At 46.3% G+C, this 6,536-nt stretch overlaps 1 long non-coding RNA gene across 1 annotated transcript; it reads right to left on the reverse strand.

Moving 5' to 3' along the window:
• Positions 1-236: 236 nt before the first annotated feature.
• LOC142490259 (uncharacterized) lies at positions 237-1,501 on the reverse strand. Its single transcript, XR_012800009.1, has 2 exons — positions 1,269-1,501; positions 237-1,075 (listed from the first exon to the last, which is right to left on the reverse strand). It is a non-coding gene; the product is annotated as an uncharacterized LOC142490259 (long non-coding RNA).
• Between the last annotated feature and the right edge of the window lie 5,035 nt (positions 1,502-6,536).

The following is a 6,536-nucleotide window of genomic DNA, read 5'->3' on the forward strand; positions in this document are numbered from 1 at the left end:
ACCGCCAGAGGAGCCGGCAAAACATCGATCTTCCATTTAATGAGCGGTGTTTTTTTGCTTGTTACGTGCTCCTCTGGCTGAGTCAACTTGATCTCTCACATTAGCTTCTCACCTGAGGCTGCTTGTTGTTGCGCACAAATAGCGCCTGTGTGCAATTATAACACCACATACCCTTTTCGTGTAACCCAGACTTGCGTCAGCGGATTGTGCATCAATAATAATAAAAAAAACAAATCTAACGGTTCGGCAGCGGAGATTTATTTTTTATATAATTCGGGTGCACAGTAATTATTCAGAAGTGCGGCTGTGGCGTGGGACGGTGCTGCGCCACAAGAATAAGCATGGTGTCGTGTTACCTCGTGCGTGGGAGATCCTTATTCACAATAAATATGCTGGAAAACGGGACTGCTGATCTGTCAGAAAGCCCCGGACACGACGTGTTTATTTACATATCGCGACATAAACTTGCGCCACTCGCATTTCAACGAGTTTATAGTGGCAGTATGAGAGTGCGGTTAAATGTGTGATACGAGTGTGTGTTACAAGAAGCCATTTAAACGGCTGGATTCCCTGTCCCCCCTGCATGTTGAACTCGGTGCCCCCCACAGCTCCCCGTCATGGCTTCCTCCTGAGGCGCCGTCCACCATTTTGTCACACGCCAGCAGGAGAACTTTCTCTTTTTAATCCCTTCACATAAGTGTCTTCTGTAAGAAAAGGGAGATTTCCCACTGTAGGTGCGTGAACAAACCACCTCTGCCAGAGCCCTCAGTCTGACATCCCTTTTTTATGAATTACAAGAGATGATAATAACATAGAAGAGGGAGAAGCGCCGTGCCCTCACCCATGAGTCAAAATGGAGGATGCGCGGGCTCCACGTCCCGGCCACTTAGCTGGGCGGCTCTAACTTTATTTCGAGGATTTCTGAGGATTAAGGCAGTTTGGGGATGTCAGCCTCTGTTGCACACCACTGGGTGTTTTCGTTTTCTAGGATTTCTTTTTCATGTCCACCGGGGTTTGTGGGACTGTCTGAAGCTCTGGTCCCACTCTACAGGGATCATCTATCCAGACGCTGCCTCTGTTGTTCAAAACACGTTGTTTTTTTTATGAAGCATAGTAGAATAAAACTTGGGTCACTTGAAACTTTCAGACCAACACGAAAAAAAAATACATATATACAACCTTTTAACTTTGGGGACATTAAAATATGTACACTTTAGAAACACAATACAAATATATGCAGATGTAATTTAATTACTGACCATACATACCTAAATTATGGGAAGGGGAGTTGTGTTTATGGGGCTGGTTGTGTACCCCAATTACACAGGGCAAAACATTTTCACTTTTATTTAAATGTAGCCGAGACCCCCTACCCTGCCTCCAGTCCGGGGAGCTGTCAAGTAGTTGGCTGGAGCTCCGCACGACCGGGAGTGTGGGGGCGGCCATTTTTGTAATCGCGCATGCGCAGTGTGTAGAGTGTGGGGGTCATCTTAGGACGGCTCTGCAGATGCAGCAGCGGTACTACAAGTCCCAGAATCCTCAGGTGGGAGGGAAATACCACATGGGACTGTCCCAGCCAATGGGACTCTGGCAGAGGAGGAACAGGATATCCTCCGCAGGCGGAGAGCCCGTAAAGTCAGTCCATCAGGAGTGGCAGAGAGGACGGATGCGTCCAGGGTGCCAGTAGCCCCTGGACTATGCCAGAACTCTGCCGTTAGGTCCTGAGACACCTGAAGAGCAGTATTGTAGGGAAGGATATGGACTCTTCCCTTTATTAGTATTATTGCGCCGGTGGCGGACAGCCACGCTGGGGCCTGGGACCAGGCAACAGGACCCTGAGACATTCAGGTGAGACACTCCAGCTAGAGCTCACCCCACGAGGCGGATCAGGACCCTTAGGAGAGAGGGTATTTGTGTTGGAGGCCCCGCTACGTGGGACACGCTCCAACTCATTGCAACAAGCAGCACCTGGGTACTGCAATACCCAGGAAGGTACCCAACGTGCACCTACATCCGCAGGGGGTAACGTTACCTCATGCTTGGGAGGGGGACTTGCTTTGACAGGACATCAGGGGTATTGGTGTCACGGCACCCTCAGTAGTTTGGGAGAACCGCCAAGTGTTGGGTCATTGGGGTTATCTGTGGGTACAGTTATTGTGTTGCATATGTGTGTAGTATTCTGTATAGTAACACTCAGTAAATACTTGGTGTGGTGTATTATTATTTATGTGTGTTGTTTCCCGTAAGTGGCTATCCCGCCAACGCTGTGATCCCTCATTTGGAGGCGCTGCACTGCAAGGAGAAAAAGCTCACCCCAGGCTCCCAGCGGCGGAGGCTAAGGCCCCGGTCTCTCCGCTGTAACGCGCGCCCGCGCTTTTGGCGGCGCGTTCAGCCGATTCCCCGGTCTGCAGCTCACTGCAGGAGAAGAGACCGGGGGGGGCGTCGCGGAGGAGTGACGGAGGCGCGGCCATGACGTCACCCGGCAGGTTCGCCCTCATTGGCTGAACCGCCAGGGGGCGTGCCTAATCGCTCGACGCGAGTCCTGCTCTCAATTCTATTGAGAGCAGGAGTAGCTCTCGCGCAAGCGCTGCGGCCCCCCCTCGCAGCGGGCCCGGCGCCATTGCGGGGAGGGCTCTCGTGCACGAGCGGGGGCAAGGCCTTAGGCTGCGACCATGCTGCCGCTGACCGCACGGTGCATGGCGAGGTTAATTCTAGCAATTTAAATTTAGACATCCCCGCTCACTCGGTGCGCGTGCACACGCTCACCCACGCTTGGCGCTTACATAAACAAAAAAAACTGACTTTGAACCGCGCTCAGCTTGCCTGCAACTCCCCCCGCGCGCGCTTACGAAATAGCAAGGACACCTGGCACTCATGCTTGGAGAGCTGGTGACCTCACCGCTCTCCAAGCATGAGCGCTCTCAGCGTGGCCGCAGCCTTAGGCCTCGGGCATGGTAAGCGCTTAGGCGCTGACCCGTGCTGAGGCGCGCTGCTGCTCGGCACTGAGCCCCTGCAGCCGCAATGAGAGCGGCTTTAGCAGGGGCTTGCGCACGCTTCCGCACGCCTGCGGAAGCGTGTGTCTTAAGAAATCTTTAGTTTTTGAGCTCGCCGGAGCGCAGGGCCTGTCACGTGAGCGGTTCGCCCAATGAGGGCGAACCAGCTCCGTGACGTCACTGGCCCGCCCCCAGACATGCCCACGGACAGCGCGCACTCTAAGGCCAGGGAAAGCGCCGCTTTCCCTCAGCCTCAGCGCGCCTCCGCCCGGCTTCAGTCTCTATGGACTAAGCCTTAGGCCTGTGAGCAGACAGGTATAGCAGCATGTGTAGTTTCCCTTAGGCATAGGGAAAGGGGGCTACATAACTTTTAAATTGAAGGTACACCATGTGACCTTAGGCAAGTCACTTTGCCTCAGGCACCAAAACATTGATTGTAAGCTTTATGGGGCAGCGATTCGTGCATGCAAAAATGAAATATACTGCGCTGTACAAGAAAAATATTATTTCATAAAAGTATGAATTTTCTTTTAATATGTAAATTGTCTTTTTAAATACAGTGCAACTTAAATTTAGAAGCAATCCAAGTTGTTTTTCTTTTTCATTTTTTAATACAGACGTGAAACAGGGTCTCCGGAGCTGAACCTCATTAATATCAGCTCCTGGGACCCCCAGCTTCCGGAGATATTTACATCCGAATGGAGTGCCGGTGTCTCTGCAGTTTTCAGCTTCCTCGTTACATAGGACAATAGGAAACAGCACTTGGTGACATCACCACTTCCTATTGGCCCGTAGGGGCCGGGTGCTTTGAAAAGCAACCATATAGTAAGGTAACCAGACATCCCGTTTTTTCCGGGATTGTCCCGGTTTTTGGGATTGTGTCCCGACAACTTTTTAGAAAGTGCCAAAATGTCCCGGTCTTATTGTTAGCCCTCGCCGACTGCAAATGAGTTGATCCCGTGCATGCGAGAATGGCCCACCCTTATCGCAAATTTACTGCCACAAAGAGCCAATCCGGCACTTGCGTGATTGGCTGTTCATGCATGACCAGACGGCTCAGGCCGCCTGTGCTGACCTGGGAATCCGTTGTCGATCTCCCATGTCTAGGTGCCTTACACCATTGAGAAAGAAGAAGAGTGTAGATGTGTAGCACTGCCGCAATCTCCAGCTCCCAGTGAAACCGGAAAAAATGATGAGGTAAGCTTTCAATTGAACAACAGGTCAGGTTTTATTGCAGGGTGGTGCAGCAAGGGGACAACGGAACAACACTAACGCACCTACGCGTTTCGTGCACTAAGCACTTTATCAAGGTGACAAACATACACAATACTGCATAATTTATACTCACCTGGACTGTGCCTCGCGCTACCGGGTGTGACGTCATCGTCCCGCGTCGCAACGGGTCGCGGTGACGCTGCGTGCACAGCCATTGGCTCGGCCAGTCAGGTGGTATGCTGGAATTTTTCTGACTGTCTTTTTTTTCACTTTTTTTCTAAAACAAACTTTATTAGTAATACATGAACAACACTTAAATAAAAACAAATTAAAATCACATACGAAATAATATATTAGCAGTGGATCAACACAAGTATAACCAGTAAGGCTTGAAACATAAAGGGGCACATATGAATAAGTATAAATTTATAGAGGAATACTCAGAAAAGCCCCATATAGATAGCATGTTATGGTATATACTTGAGTGAGTGATGCTTCATAGTTCGTGAAGTGAATGTGATCATAAGTCAGTCTGTACAGTGGATACAGTAGATGGGAACAAATATCAAATAGAAGTGTACCACTAGAGATATAATCCATAGAACACTAATGATAATGTTAATAATATATTCCCTGCACAGATGACTATTGTGAAATAGAACCTGATCTCTTGTGTGGATAATACAATACCATTCATATACTTGATCATATACCATATATGAATAACATATATCAATAACATATAACATGAGATATAATAAATTGCTTGCATTATAATTACAAAGGCATGAACATGGATTGGGAGAGCATGTAATAATTAAATTAATTGAACGAATAGTACTAATTAATAATAACAAATGATGAAAAATATTACTAAGCTCTATTTGTCCACAAGGATTGTGTAATTACATGTTAATATTTGTAAATATAGAAAAATGACAATAATAATGTTTTAATAATATTATACAATTCAACGTAAACAAAGTAAGGCAATGTGTCAAATTATAAAAAATGACTTATATCCCAATCAATGTTCATGCCAAGAGGTTCCCTGGTTCTTAGAGTGAAAATCCAAAAGGATTCGCGTCTGTCTAACATCTTAACCCTATCTCCTCCTCTAGGGGAAGCAGGAATATGTTCAATACCTTGAACCGTGCATAGATTGGCATTACCATAAGGACAATTAGAGAAATGTTTTGGTACAGGGTGATTCATATCTTTGTTCCTAATTAGTCGGAGATGTTCTAGGACTCTGGTCTTTAATTTTCTCGTGGTCCTCCCGACGTATTGACGTCCACAGCCACATTTCAGTAAATATACTATGTGTGTGGAATTACAATTGATGAAACCTGGGACATTATATGTCATTCTCGTAACTGTAGATGTAAATGTTTTACTCTGACACATGGAAACACATGCTTTACATTTAGTACATGTAAACATTCCTTTAGGTAAAGGGGATTTATTCTCGTCTGCTGTGGTGAATAGGCTGGGTGATATCGTGTTAGCTATTGTTTTTGCCCTTTTGAAAATGATGTTTGGGCCTAGCGACACGTATGGTTTCAGCACAGGATCAAGCGACAGTACGCTCCAATGTTTTTTAAAAATGGCTTTAATAGATTGAGCTTGTTTGCTGAATGGTGTTATGAAAGATGGACTGAGATCAATTCTAGATCTTTTCACTGTTGATTGACTAAGTAAACTATTTCTGTCCATCTTCCATACCCCATCGAGCAGCCTGTCTAAGTCTGTTTGTTTATATCCTCTCTGTAAAAAACGAACATATAATTCTTGTGCTTTCACTTTAAACTCTTCATCATTTGAACAATTGCGGCGGGTTCTAATGAATTGACTTTTTGGTATTCCCATGAACGTGGCTTGAGGGTGACAACTACTTGGTCTTAAGAATGTGTTCCGTGAATTTGGCTTACGGTATAATGTAGTTTGAATAGACAGTGCTGTGTCAACATATAAACATAAATCTAAATAATAAATGTGATGATGGTGATAAGAAAAAGTGAAGGAGAGATTAAACTCATTATCATTAAGTGCAGAAATGAACTCCCGGAGTGTGTTGATGTCTCCTTCCCAAATGAACAGGAGATCATCTATGTAACGTCTAAAAAATACAATGTGTTCCCTAAATTTGTTCTTATCTCCAAAGACGTGGAACGACTCCCACCACCCCATAAAGAGGTTGGCGTATGAGGGGGCAAAACTCGTGCCCATAGCCGTTCCACGTCTCTGGAGATAATGAACCCCATCAAAAAGAAAAAAATTGTGAGTGAGCAAAAAGTGAATGGCATCTAACAAGAAAGTGACTTGTGC

Source organism: Ascaphus truei, chromosome 3 (genome assembly GCF_040206685.1).
Source record: "Ascaphus truei isolate aAscTru1 chromosome 3, aAscTru1.hap1, whole genome shotgun sequence".
Classification (NCBI taxonomy): domain Eukaryota; kingdom Metazoa; phylum Chordata; class Amphibia; order Anura; family Ascaphidae; genus Ascaphus; species Ascaphus truei.